Genomic DNA, 15,715 nt, shown 5'->3' with positions numbered 1-15,715 from the left:
GGCCAGCAGGTATGTATTCAAGGCACTTTTTAAAGCGGAAAGTTGTTATCGGAATTGTGATAATTCCGTGTATTATCCATTCAATGACAGGACTCTCTGACATTGTCAATGGTAATCTCTCGAGTTTCTCGATGCTCAAGATTGTATAGTCTGCTCCTTTCTGTGCCAAACTGATCTGTTTATCAGTAAGGTTAAAAATGGAAAATAATGACGTTGTGTTTATCAGACGCCAAGGCACATAGCCTGAACGAAGATTTTGCAGCGTCCAGCCCAATTCTATAATAGAGCGTAATTGAGACTGGCCATGTTGTAACATTAGCAAATCTCTGTCTATCACATCAAAGGCAGATGATACAATATTGTCCAAAGAATATATTCTGGAAGACAGAGTCATTAACCCATTGTCTACCACAGAAAGTGATTTTTCCAAATTAATACGATCAATTTCTCGTATCTTTTCAGCAGTTTCAATTTGCTTTACTTTCCAAGCCTCGTTGTAAGCCGCATAGATGCTGGTCGCTATGAAACGCTTTTGACGCTGTTTGCGTGGTCCAAGAATGAAATCGCGCAAATCAGCACCATCTTTTAATAAAGACAAGTGTTGCTTAATTTCAGCCAGTGTGGATGAAGTTAGCCATTCTAGGCAGAGTTTGCCTACACTGTATGTGGTTATAATTCCTGGATGTTGTCTCTGGGAATATCTTGAGTCTAATCTGGTCATTTTTAAACCCTGTGTTTTGTTCAGGAACCTATCTTGACAGCTATTTGTGTCTGTAGGCCAGATTAACCACTTTTTCCAATCAGGATGTGTTCTGTTGAAATGTAAAATGTGTGACACGTCTAACTCATTATCTGCAGTTGTATTCTCAGCTATTGGTTTTGGTATAGACGGTGTTTTCATTTCTTTGTTCTTAGCTAGGCCAAGACAAGATGTTTGGTGTACAGTGTCATTTAAAAATAACATTTGTTCTGGTATCATGCAGGTTCTAAACAGTGCTTCTATGCCTTGCACCTGCCAATCTTTTGTACCCCAAATTGTTTTTGTTTCAATATTATTTTTCCAATAATCAAAACCAATTGTCATCATTTTGTCATAAAATGCTTCTGAATATATCAATTTAGAATTTGTCAGCATTGTTTTCATGCCTGTTTTATCTAACAGTTTATAATAAAACGTTTCTGCATCACTGGTGTTAAACCCTGAAAAATATTTGAATTTCTCAAAAAATGCTTTAGAACTGCTTTTAGGTGGTGTAGAACAATGTTCCCATTGATTATACATAAAAACATTTCTAGGCTGTGCAGATTTATGCAAGTAATGATCCCCATAGTGGGTGTAACAGAATAACTGCTCATAACTAGATGAACCTTGTAAATAATCATGATCTGTGAATCTAGCTGACATTACTAAATCAGACATCATGTCATTAATACTGTTAAAGTCCCAATCATCAGAGAATGTACTAGGTGTAACAAAGTCACTTAAGGAAACCTTTAGTTGATGAGGATACTTCAGGATTTCGACCGGAACATAGATCTCATAGTCTGTTTTCTCCCATACTACCCCACCAGGTATTGGAATTGCTGTGACATTTACTGTTGACAGTTCTCTTTTCTTCACGTGGGATGATCTGTGTGGTTTCAGGACTAGGTTGATGTTCTGACTTGCTGTGTCCATTGTAATATATTTTCCTTCAATGAATTTTCCCAAACACAGTACCATGATGAGCCAAAGCAGGAGGAAAAATACACCTAGACCGAACCAGAACTCTAGCCAAGGGGAAATGAGGTAGATTTCCTTCAGTTGATGAAAGAGTTCCGTTGCTTTTTCTTTAAAAGACTTTTTTGTTTCTGGCATCATTTCGGGATCGTTTAAATCTTCAGAGAAGTTGTCGAAGTTGATGAAATAACCAGAGGCAGTTCTGTCAATTGATGGGATTGTTCTTTCAATCTGTCTCTCGGTAGCACTTTCTGATGCCACATTATTGTAGACTGGTGTTGTTTCTTGACGAACTGTTTCAATCTGTGTTTCAAGAGGGACGAGTTCCATGGCATTATTGCATAGTCCTTCATTGTGCACTGCAGGCTGATCGAATGTGATTAGTCTTTCAGTTTGAACCTCTTGGATTGTTGCAAGTTTGGGTATTCTGTTGTTTCTTGGGAGTCCACTGGGCCTACTGTTGATTATAGGCCACATGCTTGTGGTTTTACCAGATCGATGGACACGACTCTGTTCTCCTTTTTACCAGCAAGGGGCGGTAGCACAACTGATCTTGTTCCGGTGACTGCTAAGACAGGTACTGCTTTTCTGTAAGAAGGCCCAAATTCCTTCTTCACCGCGATCTTTTCTCTGACTAGATCCCCAATCTTTGGAATCCAGACAGGCCTTGCTGGGGCTGTTGCGGGTGGTGCCTCGTCAGTGGTATTTGGCTGTTGCTTTAACTTTATGTTGCTTAATGATTTTCTTGTTTCATTCAGTTCCTGTAAAACAGCCAAACGGTCTTTTACTTCAAACTGCTTTGTTTCTTCTTGTACCACTGACATCTGACTATCGAGGTCCTGAACGCGCATTCTTATTCCGAACAATAGTTCGTATGGGCTGAAACCTTTTAGAGAATTTCTTGGCATGTTGTTAAGACTAGTCTGGACACTTATTAAATGTTTGACCCACCCAGCGCCTGAACCTAATACCTTCGCTGTTATAGATTGCTTTATATCCCGGCTTTTTCTTTCTACCACACTTGTGCGACGGACAAGAATACCGCAACCCAATTCCCATGCTAGCCATGGCCTCCTTATAAGCTCGAGAGCTGAAAGCAGGACCCTGGTCAGAATGGAACGTGGTAATTGCGTATGTGCCGATATGGACTCGCTAATCTTTTATAACCGTTCTAGCGTCAGCCGAGCGTTGGTGGCCCCATTATTTAAGTGCTTTTCGTCTTAAACGTTGTACACTGGGACGCGCTTCTCTTCTTTGATTGCGCAGATAGACCGCCTTATGCTGTCTAGAAGGGATCCTGAAACTACACTGGCCTGTTCATTACTGCGATCTCTATTGCAGTCTTCACAATTTTGAGCAAAACATTGAATATCTATACTCATTCCTGGCCACCAGTACTCTGATTGCAATTCTTTCAGAGAGGCTTTGATTGTTTGGTGTCTCAGACCCAACCCCATGTGTGCTTCCAGTAGGAGGAAGCCCCTCCTGCTCCTGTTTGGAATTACTCTATCCCCCACTCCAGGGATTCGAGCAAAAGGAACGGAGTTTGCATCGATTATGTATGCATAATTGAGTGGATAGTTTACGGGTAGTGCTGCACAGTCGCCTTTTACGGTCGTTTTTACTGCTAGCATAGTTTCCCCGTCTATATACTTATCTGTACGCTTTTTTGTGGCTACGGAAGCCGGGTTAGTTGCTTCCGCGGTGGCTGTATTAGCCAATGAATTCCCTGCAACGTGAACGCCATCACGTTGAAGACTCTGTGCGTGAATCACGTGAGTCATTTGTAGTTCTTTGTGTAAAAGAGCTACCTGTTCCCAAAGCAATTTATGCTTTATTGTGGCACCTGTGTCATCTTTGTAGTCGTTTTCGATCCAACTCTGCAGTTTGTTGTTGTAAGATTTGACGCAAAAATGAGAATCGCACACAATAAGTGTGGGGAATTCGCGTTCTGCATTTTCGAGCGGCATCTTTAAAGACCTGATTTCAGTTCTTTGAACCGAACAGTTTCTTACAGATTCAGTTTTTGTTACTTTCGGTCTGAATTTACCGCACAGCCAACGACCTTTAATGATCGCACATGCTGCATTGTAGGATTTGCTCTCTACATTAAAATGCTGTACAAAGCTATCTGTATAGATTATACATGCGTATTGTGGGAGAGGCAGGATTTCGATTGGCAGAGGATATTCTTCTTCATATTCTAAATCATTCAGTTCTTCGTATTGCGGGGCGAAATAGTATTTCACGTCTTCCGCTCCTAGAGAATCTATGTACTGTATCCATTTCGGATCCAGTGACACTGTAGGCAGGTTTACTGGGCTGAATAGCGCTTCGAAGGCGGATTCAGCTGTAAGGATATTAATCCGTTTGCCGTGTGCTAGTTCTCTTTCATTTGCTAATGCGATTTGCACTGCGTTCACAGTTTTTTCTGTGTGACTGAATGTTTTTTCTGCTTGTGTGTACAAGTGAGATTTAATTGAAATTGGTACCTTTTCTCCCTCATTAGAGGTTAGGTACGTGAATCCGCATCTTCCTGGGATGACTCGGATTACCAGATCACGTGTGTTGTCACGTGTATCTAATTTTGTTTTTGCTAACATGTCTGTTTGCAGTGATCTCAAAATTTCTGTGTGTTTTTGAGTCCAATTGATTTGTTTTAAATCAGGTTTTATTAGTTCGTAGAGAGGTTTAACCCTCTCTGCGTAATTTAGTATGTAAGTTCTTCCGAAATTCAGAAAACCTAGTATTGATTGTAAATTCTTCAGCGTTTTTGGAGCTTGGAGTACAGCGCACTTCTCTAAGAAGTTGTCCGCTAGGCTTTTCCCTTCACTTGATAATTCGTACCCTAAAAACAGTACTGTCAGATGGGCAATTCGGGACTTTTTAAAGTTGAATTTGTAACCCTCTGCTGCGAACCCAAGTATAATGGTGTTCACCCTTTTCAAGTGAGTATCCAAGTCGTCGTCTGTGAGATAAATATCATCTACGTAAGATAATGCTTCATCATCATAGATTTGTAGTAACTCTGTTACCCTAGCTGAGAATAGTCCTGGGCTGTTCTTGAACCCCTGTGGGAGTCGACAGAATTTTTTCTGTGACCCAAATGCGGAGAAAGCGGTCAAGTATCTGCTTTCTGGTGCAATGTTTTGACAAAAGAAACCATTAGAAATGTCTAATGTTGTTTTATATTTTTTCCTAACTATGTTATTCATTAGGGCTGCACTATGCGAGTTTTGTACTGCAAAAGTTTTGCAACATGTATTAAGGTGTCTGTAGTCCAAAACTAGACGATATGAATTGTCTGGCTTGGAGACAGGAAACAAAGGATTGTTCATTTGAGAGGTGCATGTTTCAATCACCCCCTGGTACTCAAGTTGATCTAAGATCTCCCTGACCTGTTTTTTAGCTTCTTGCTTTATGGGATACTGCCGTTGGGCAGTTGGTTCACTTTTTAGTTGGATTTTGTGAGGTGTAGAATCCTCATCCCATCCTACATGATTTTTATACAATGCAGGTGCCTGGGCTACAGCCCATTTCCTTGCATATGTGTATTTTTTGTGAATCGGTATTTGATTCGAGAAGGCAGGCATAATTACCTCTTCGCCACGAGGGCACTCCCTGACAAACTCCGGGGGCCAATCTTTTTCAGCTAACAGAATATCATAGCCTTTTGAGAGCTTATCCCAAAATAGACCCTTAATTTTCCTAGTCTTATCACCCTCCATACGCAATGTTATTTCGTATATTTTATGGGGCTCGCTAAGTCTGGCGTCGGCAGTTTCAACCTGAATGTATTCATTCGTGTCCACTGTCTCCAGATGACTCATCAAGTTCTTGCGCGCTATACTGATCTCTGCTGCACTGTCCAACATTGTCAATGCCCACTCCCCGTTTTTCAACTGTGTCCTCAGTATTCTCGGCATGGTTGATTACTCTAATACTGGCTACCTTCTTTTTTTGAAATTGAGATTTCTTATTTTGAGCAGGTTCCTTGTCTTTGGACTTGGTGTGCTCTCCTGGGTCTGACCGTCCTCTTCTTTCCGAATTCTGTGGAAAAGATCGAGAGGGACGTGTATCAATACTTTGATATCTATCAGGTCTTTTTATATTATCCCTATTTCTAAGGTTATATCTTTTCTCAGAGGGCTCCCGTTGGGGAGACTGGCGTTCTCGAGTCGGAGTTCTCTCCCTCCGTCGAGGAGACCTTCCTCTGGACTGGAAAACTTTTTCCTTGGGAGTGGATTGTTTATTTCCATCCCAGCTCTTTTTAGGAGTGTTTAAATTATTTTTAATAAATAATTTTTCTGGATTTTCGAGCAGTTGGGGCTTAACTGGTTTTCCACCCAAGCTGTCTCTACCTAATTCTTCATAGCATTTTTCTATGATTTTTGCAAGCTCAACAGGATCTTTTATATCTGTTTCCCTCAACTTCTGGCGAATCGCCACAGATGCTGCTTCTCCCTTTACGTTGGCTAATAATATAGCCGTGACCTGCTTAAAGTCTTTCAGTAATTTCATACCTAGATTTAAAGCTGGTTCTGGACCGAATTCATTTTGAATCTGTTTTAGCACGTCTGGTATTACCGCCATAGACGGAACACCGTGTGTTTTTGTGTAAATGGAAGCAAAGACTGTACCCCAAGTGTCACAGTCCTCCACGTGTGGTGCGATTCCCATAGGAAGGCAGATGGTCAAGATTCTGTGTTTCTCAATAGGGGTAGTATCAGGAAATACTGCCTCTATTTGAGTGATTTTCTGGGCTAACCAGAAAGGAATTTGTTCCCGTTTTACGGGTGTTTTACCAAGACATGACTGTATGTTCTGTGGTGTAATTTTATTTGTGTTCCCCTGATGAGGGGTCAGCTGTTGTGAATTAACAGCTGGCTGGACTGTTGCAGTCCGTATTACATATTGGACTAATTGCCTATGTATTTTTATTAATGTGTTTAGCTGTACTAACAGCTCTTCCTTAGACATTTTTGCAATGTCAGGATGTGGTGTGTAGCTGGCTAGAACCGGCCACGTGGCTCCTGGTCTACCTAGTGGACCGAGCCTGGTTATGTGATCATTGTGTTTTAGGGCGCCATTAAACCAGAGCAGGTGCTCTTGAAATTTAAGTGGAATTTCAACCTCCTCGAAAGGGGCGTACTCATCCGGAGGTTCCTCTATTTTGTAATAGTGAAACTCTTGTGTTATAGCGTTTACCGCTGGAAAGTTTATCCATGAATAGAATACCTCTGTCTGCCGATACTCGTGAGCCTCTATCACGAAAATTACTGTACCACCTTGAGGTGGCAGTCCATGTTCTATAAGTTTTAAAGTTATAGATCTTCTTAACTGGACCGGGATGATTATAGCATCCGGGTCTGTTTGTAGGAGACTCGAGTCCTCCTCTATTAGCATGGAAGCCAGCCTAGCTGTTTCCCTTTCTTCTTCACTGTCTGTCATTTTAAAAATGCAGGTTTTGCAGAGTAGGTCTCCAAGGAGACAAAGATTAGATGCACAATATTTTGGAACACTGTATCCTTCAACGTTGAATAAACCAGAGCTTTACATAGGAATCTCTTCCTACTAAGGTCGGGCGGATTTTAACCTTTCACCCACTCCAGACGTCTATTGGAGTATTTACGGGAGAAAGGGGTGTGAAATATGCACGACTGAGTTACTCTACAAGTCTTACGTTAGTTTATCGCCTTACCAAACGTTAGGGCGCCATGTAGTGTAGTTCCTAGTTTCCCACTAGGCCCTGCGCATTGGAATAACATAAACAGTAGTATCGACGTGGAACTGGCTATATTCCAGGCCTCCACTGACTATGCTAAACTTAATTGGGTTGTGTTACCAACTAGCTCAGAGGTCACTGGAAACTTTCTTCTCTGCATAGGAAGTGATCAGCTTCCTTGGCACAGACAAGAAGGGATTCAGCTTTCCAACAACCGTGCAACATGACAACTTTGCTCCTCAGATCAAGAGTCGATCTCTAGGGTCGTGTGAAACAATAGACATAGATTTCACTCAGTCAGTCTAGTGCAGTTTACTTTCACGGTATGTAGAGAATAGAGAGACGGGCGTTTATCAATAAAGGGTTAACATTTATTGAACAGTCTTTCTTCTCGTACAAGAGAAATGTATTGCCACAATTGCAATAACTGTTATTATAAAAAGTACGTACAGTAAGATAAGAATAGCGAAATAGAACTGTAAAAGCATTGATATGGTTTCTTAGCCATACAATGGTTTAAAAGTAATAAAACATTTATACAGTCATATATACATTAGGCTAACATACTCAACTGGTGCTTCTAACTAAGCCTACCCCAGTGTGCCTGACCTAGGCCTAACACGTGAGAAGGGGGAGTAAGTAAGTAGCTTAAGTTAAGTTGGTTTTGCCAAGGTTTGTTTCAAGAATTCTCGTTTAAGGGTTTAGTCAACACCATACCTCTGAATAGAATGATGGAGGATTGGTATCTCCTTCAGGGGTCTCTCTCGATATCCCAGTCACCCGCGAGGGTAAACCGGAAGCGCCGGGACTGGATTTCTCTGCACGAGAAAGGCAGCGGCTTCTCTCAGCGCGTCTGGAGGAAGGAGGGGTGACAGCGTCCGCGGGCAGCTGGGCTGGATGTCTTCGCAGAGGACGGCTGCACGGCTCCTCAAGCGTACTGCACCATAGGTCGCGCTGTAGCGGCGATAATGGTAATCAGTAGCTTCACCACCACAGGATAGCAGGCTGCAGCGACAGAGTGCTAGTTTTTACCAACACGGGGTCATGCAGGCAGCTGGCATCAGCAACATGTTCGCTCATTGCTTAAGGCAACGTTGGTAATATTTATACCTGACAGGTGCCGGGTTTGACGCAAGTTTGCTGGACATAAGACGTCAATTAAAGATGTCACTAGGAAGTGGCAGCTATCAGTTGCTCATTAGAGTTCTATTACTAATCAAAACATAGCAAGCGGGGATTTCCAGGTTTGCTAAGTTTTTATCTTGTTGAAGAACTCGGAGTGTTATCTAGGAATATCAGATAGTGACTGCTGCTCTGTCATTGCACTAATTGGTCGCAAAGGAAGTAGCAGATAGTCATGCTGGAATGTGGCTCTGTGGCTCTGCTCGTGTGAGGCCAGAGATGACTTTACAGAAAATCGTACTTGAACGGTTATGCCAATATAGGGAATAAAGGGCTTTATAGCCGAATAGGGGCATAAGGTCACAGTATCGATCAGGAACCTAGATAAGCACATGACAAAGTGAGAGGGCTCTGTTGACCTCTTGACACTGTGTGTAGAGGTCTTGAGGTGCTAGGCCCACAATATTAACAAGCACCCCTGAGAATATCACAAGGACTTTTTTTGGGGGAAGGAGGCACGTCGGAGTAATTACCTTTTGGGACTAATCCAGTGTGTAAGTCTCATATTTCCTGATGCTACCATGGCCTGGCAGCCCTATTGTAGCCAATGGGGCACTCAAAAAACAAAACCGAGGTCATATCAGCGAGCACGAGATTGCGCTCCCCATCTTCCAGAACCTCCCCGGCAAGGTCTGGGCATGACGACGGCGAAGTGCCCCTCCAGACAAACTAGATAATGCTTTTTCTGGAAATACGAGAGTCTCGAGCAGCTATTGCACAGCAATTGGGAACAATTTCTACTGACCATAACCTACTAAAAGATAACCATAACAAATTTGCAGACCGGCGGAAAACCGTTGAAGTAACTTTGGAACTAACAGCACCCAAGGCCAGTGAAAATGAAGCACACATATCCCAAATGCACCGTCAAATTGACATTCTACAGGCCTGGGCGTAGGATGCCGAAGGAAGGTCTTGGCGGAACAGCATACAAATAGTAGGCCTCCCAGAGGGCACGGAGGGACCGTAGCCCACACTGTTCATTGAGGTCTGGCTGGGGAAGACAGTGGCGCCCACAGGGCTGTCTGACCTATTTACAGTGGAACGACCACCAGCCAAAAAGCCTATCCCTGGTGCAAATCCGAGGCCGATAATAGCCACTATTCTGAACTTTAGAGACCGGGATTTCCTTTTACAAAATGCTTGCACCAATGGTTCAATTTCGATCGATAATGTCAAAGTATTGATATTTCCAGACTACACGATGGAAGTTGAAAAGAGATGCTCCTCTTTTTTGAGAGTCAAATCATGTGCACGTACTGTGGGCCTGTCTTTTTCCCTCCTGTTCACCTCAAAGTTGAAGATTCCCAACAATCAGTGTTCCTATTTCTTCGAGACCCCGGAGAGTGCCTGGGAGTGGTTGGACAGAAAATTCCTTGACTCGACCAGAGGTGAGCACCAACCAGACCGGACCGCATCAGAAATCGCAACGATCGCAGAGACGCCGCGGAAGAGGACTCACCACCCAGGAGGGCTTCTCCGGGGCCCTATCCCTGCAGGCAGTACTGGAGAGGAGACAGGAGGCCCCCCGCACAGCAAATATATTACAAATTGTTTGCCCGCCAATCAGCACTAGCCCCTCGGTGAAGGTAACATCGGACTCTGACTCTGGGGGTAGTGTCGCTCTGTTCCCCTATGAAACCACGCCACTGAGCTCTGACCCTCTGAGTTGAAAACATTGCATAATCTTGGTTTCTGGTATAGGGGTTACACTTATATTACTGTTACCTGACATGCTAATATTAATTGTCACCGTTGGGGGATGTGATAAGTCATAAGGGTGAGTAAAATGACGCTGATATTTCTTCTAAAATGCATTGATCACCACAGAGAGTTACTGGTGGATGGTAACTTGCCACAACTGTCGACAGGGGTAGTATGTTTTATTATGCTTCCTTTATATAGGGCCCGGGCAGTACCGTACCGGTCACTGTGTTCTTATCACACTATACCATTGTATTGTAATGATGAAAGATGCGCAGTCAGGGTCTTGTAGTTACATCAAGTATATTTATTCATAGTTACAGGAAGATGGAAAGTCCTTAAGATGCCTTAATAGTTGTCCAGGTTAATGCCCCACCAGGAGCAGCCTCCTGGCTGCTCAGCCATCCAGATCAACTGACACTCCACTCATACAAACACACTCCAACATTCTACATGACCTCATCACAAGCTGAGCAGGTAGGCAGAGAACTACTAAAAGGAGAGTGCAGCAGGTAAAAGGAAGACTACAACACATATCCCCTATTATAATATGAAAAAACAAACAGAAAGTGTGAAACTGATAGACACACGTTAGAGCACAGAAAGATGTAGTAAAAAGAAAGGGTACATAACCTTCAATTGCTGTGAAGACCATAACAAACAAATGAAAGGAAGTAGTGTAGTGGAACAACAAATAAGAGTGAGGAAAAATGCATGAAATAAACATATCACACATCCACACATCTCACTACACATCCTACCCCCTTCCCCAAAAATGCATAGAGAAGGTAAAACACACAATGGCAGAGAAGAGGATGCACTACAAAAACATAATACACCCTACTCTCTGATAAAATAACAGAAAACAAGGAATGCAAGTCAAAAGATACAATCAACAACTACAAACTGCGTTTCCAAAAACAACACACCACACGGTGTACCTAAAACGCCACATGAGAGGTCCAACACCCATAAAAAAAAACTATGGGTAACAGTAAATCCAAAACTGTTAAATTATGAGTACATAGAACTCAAGGCAAACATAACATGGGTCACCCTAAGACAAAGCAAACATGCCATGCCAACTGCAAATGCAAAACAACAACCCAAGAGCACTTCAAAACAAAAAACAAGCACACAGCGAGCCACACCAACCCAAAGGCAAACCACCCTGGGCACTCCTTCACCCGAAGGACACTCCTTCACCCGAAAAACACAGCAAAACAAAGGGATTCTTCCCAATGTGTCAAAATGGCCGCCACAGCGTCGTACAGCATCGTTTTCTGAAGGAAGTAGGGCACGCTCAGGCGCTGAACGTCACAAGGGTCAAAGGAAAACTTCACCAACACCACGAAGGATTCCAGCAACGTCATCACTCCAAGGAAGGCAGGCGAACAGGGAAGAGCTCCACACACCAACCGTCACTCTGACCAACGGTGAGTCGGCTAGCACAGGAGGAAACTCTTGCCCGATTTTAAAATAACATTCACTTTACTGCCAAGACGTGCTGCAAGCGCGCTGTTAATCAGACCCAACGCTCCACCGGCAAATTGAAACTGTGGTGCTCAAAAGTGCCTCCTCCCAGAGCGCTGCATGCTGTACAGTTGTTGGCTCGATTTTAAAAGTAAAAAAAAAAAAAAAAGGTCTCTTAAGCCAGAGCGCACTAAAGTCTCTTTACAGCGAAAACGCGCTGCAAGCGTTGCTACACCTGGAAAAGTACACCTCATGCGCTACTTTTAAACTGCTGCGTGGAAAGTTCCGGGCATACAACGTGACAGAAACAAGAGCTTTCCAAATCATCAGCAGAAACGAGAGCTTTCCAAACCATCAGCTGCGTGTGATTTCCAAATGGGTAAACAATTGCTGCAGTTTAACTCTTTCAACAAAAAAAACGATGTTGCGCTTTACCAGTCAGCTTCTTCACACAATAAATGAACATCAAGGTTTGCAGGTTGTCTGATCACATTAGGGAACAGTCACCCCAGTCCAGCAAATTCAATTGGTAAAATCACACATTTGGGGAAAATTAACACTCACCCAAGTTCAACAAGCACTGGCACATCCACATTGGGGCCGACCGGTCTTTGGTCACTGGTGGGGCATGTGGAGAGCCAGTTTGCTTTTTCTTCATGCGCTACTTCTTTTTCTAATGCTTCTTCAGTTTCAGGAGTTTCAACTTCTTTTTTTTCGTGCTTCTTCAGTTCCATATGTACAAGCCCATTCAATGTAGATCACGTAGGTTCTTCAACTCGTCGCCAGTATTGTAATGATGAAAGATGCGCAGTCAGGGTCTTGTAGTTACATCAAGTATATTTATTCATAGTTACAGGAAGATGGAAAGTCCTTAAGATGCCTTAATAGTTGTCCAGGTTAATGCCCCACCAGGAGCAGCCTCCTGGCTGCTCAGCCATCCAGATCAACTGACACTCCACTCATACAAACACACTCCAACATTCTACATGACCTCATCACAAGCTGAGCAGGTAGGCAGAGAACTACTAAAAGGAGAGTGCAGCAGGCAAAAGGAAGACTACAACACATTGTCACATCAATAGCTCACCCTATCAGTGTAAGTACTGGTTTTAACATAACATTTGGTTCCTAATTTAAAGTTATTGTTTTGGTCGGATCATGGTGTCTCATTGGACCGGGACTATGGGAGTTGTTCACCTAAAACGCTTGGTGCTGGTTTACGGGTATGCTGAGTTTGGGGATCCGGTGGGGAAACTTTGTATATTACTAAAAGATTCTATATGGCTGCAGTGGTTGATTGTTATACTCTCATGACCTGGAATGTCCGGGGTATGGGCTCTGTTCACAAAAGCCACAGAGTGTTGCCGCAGTTACATAGAAGGTGGGCGCATTTAGTATGCCTGCAGGAGACACACTTGGTATCATCTGAACTTCCCAAATTACAGAGGAAATGGAAAGGGCAGGTCTATGCAACAACCTACTCCGCCTTTTTATGAGGGGCTGCTGTATGGATTCAGGCAGGGGTTCCCTTTTCATTACAAGATAAAAAGATTGATGAGTAGGGCAGATACGTATTACTACAGGGTATGCTGGACGGGAATCAGATAGTTCTTGGGTCGGTGTATGTGCCTAATATTAACCAGAAGGCATTCCTCTCTCATCTTACAGTAGCCCTGTCTGATTAGACACAATATTCTTAGTTGTTGGGAGGAGATTTTAATGCGGTACTAGATATTGGGTTGGATCGTTCACACCCTCCACTGCCAGGAACAGTAACGTGTCAGCAAGCCCGAGCATTACAACGCTGGATGACAGGTTGGGAATTGGCAGACGTCTGGCATTTACACAATGCGAATATTCATGAATATTCTTTTTTTTTACTCATCCCCATGGTTTGCACTCATGACTAGATAGATTTATAAGTACGCCAACCCTTCTCTCACATGTTGTAAACAAAACATATTTGGGAAAGACCATATCAGATCATAATACCCTTGAGCTGTCCCTCAGTTGGGGCTGGGCCCCATCACCAATCTGGCACCTACAGCCCAAACTTCTGGAAGCGATACAAAAGGGGATGATGAATGGAGCGTTTGAGCAAATCAAACACTCGCCCCCAGTCAACTGATCTGGGTTTAATCCATCACCATTCTTTAGCTCACTCAGCCACCCCAGTTCAGACATGGCCATATGCAAATCAGTCTGACCCTGTGCCTCATGGGAACAGTCCAGCCCGAACTGCCAAGCCATGTCTTCCCTGGACCAGAAATAAGCATCCTGGGACCGGTTTAGCTCACTCAGCCACCCCAGTTCAGACACCCTCAGTCAACTGATCTGAGTTTAATCCATCACCATTCTTTAGCTCACTCAGCCACCCCAGTTCCCAGGATGCCAATTTCCGGTCCAGGGAAGACATGGCTTGGCAGTTCGGGCTGGACTCTTCCCATGAGGCACAGGGTCAGACTGATTTGCATTTGGCCATGTCTGAACTGGGGTGGCTGAGTGAGCTAAAGAATAGTGATGGATTAAACCCAGATCAGTTGACTGGGGGTGAGTCTTTGATTTGCTCAAACGCTCTGTCCATCATCCCCTTTTGTATCGCTTTGTTCGCTCTAAGTTGGCAGGGTATGCTCAGACGTGAGTCCCTTGCTCACTTGGCCACTGGATTCAAGATAGCCTGGCTGATGAGGATTATGAATCCGAAGCCGGTCCCAGGATGCTTGTTTTCGGTCCAGGGAAGACATGGCTTGGCAGTTCGGGCTGGACTGTTCCCATGAGGCACAGGGTCAGACTGATTTGCATATTGCCATGTCTGAACTGGGGTGGCGGAGTGAGCTAAAGAATGGTAATGTATTAAACCCAGATCAGTTGACTGGGGGGGTGAGTGTTTGATTTGCTCAAACGCTCCGTCCATCATCCCCTTTTGAATCGCAAACTTCTGGAAGACCAGGTGTTTAGAGACACCATAGCCACGGCAATGACATCTTACTTCGAAATCAATGCAGGAACAGCCTCCACGAGGTCGATTGAGTGGGAAACCTTCAAGGTGCAGATCCCGAGAGGGGGGGGGGGTCAATGGGTGGGTATCCATGAGCACAGTAGTCGGGGCTAGGCGTGAGATTTCACAGGATTTTACTGACCTTGAAGTATCACCGTAGGCATTAAAAAATGAAGCACGGGTAGATACCGGGGGACTGGAACGGCTTCAGGAAGCCAGGATAAAATAAGCTGAGCTCCTGGAATATTTACGCTTATTTGACCTCCAATCCTACACAGCTAGGACACACGCAGAAGCAGATCGACCTGGCACATTGCTTGCCCGCATGACACAACCCAACCCTCACCGACGCCCGTAATGATGGTGTATAATATCAATCAGGAATTAATGAATACGCAGATAGGAATTAATGAGGCATTTCATGACTATTACACCCGTCTTTAAGCGGCTCCCCCTCAAATCCCTCCAAACGACTTGACTGACTTTTTAGCAAATATCCCCCTACTGGTTAATTCCACACACTGCTAGGGAATCCCTGACTGCTGCCATCACAATGGTGGAAATTCATGGGGCAATAAGGGACCTTGCTCGTAACAAGACGCCAGGTTCTGATGGGATCCCGATAGAATTTTATGCCACATTTTCAGCACAATTAGTCCCTAAATTATTGCAATTATACACCACAGCCCTAGAAGAGGTTACATTGCCCCCAACAACCAAGAAAGCAATAGTGACGTTCCTATTAAAAACGGGTAAATCGCAAGTGGATCTTTCTTCATACAGACCGTTATCCATTCTCAACATCAAATATAAAATATTGAGTAAATTATTAGTAATGCGTCTTTTGCCGTTTCTCCTGACGCTTATACATACTGACCAAAACTGGTTCGTCCCACGTTGCAGCACTTCACTG

At 43.7% G+C, this 15,715-nt stretch overlaps 1 protein-coding gene across 3 annotated transcripts in view; it reads left to right on the top strand.

The window, feature by feature from the left end:
• Positions 1-15,715, top strand: part of SMARCD3 (SWI/SNF related BAF chromatin remodeling complex subunit D3) — a 1,454,082-nt gene that overhangs the window by 470,962 nt on the left and 967,405 nt on the right. The window lies entirely within an intron of this gene.

Source organism: Lissotriton vulgaris, chromosome 10 (assembly GCF_964263255.1).
Source record: "Lissotriton vulgaris chromosome 10, aLisVul1.2, whole genome shotgun sequence".
In the NCBI taxonomy this organism is placed as follows: Eukaryota; Metazoa; Chordata; class Amphibia; order Caudata; family Salamandridae; genus Lissotriton; species Lissotriton vulgaris.
Note: the sequence above shows the minus strand (reverse complement) of the source record. Positions and strands in the feature narration are given on the sequence as shown.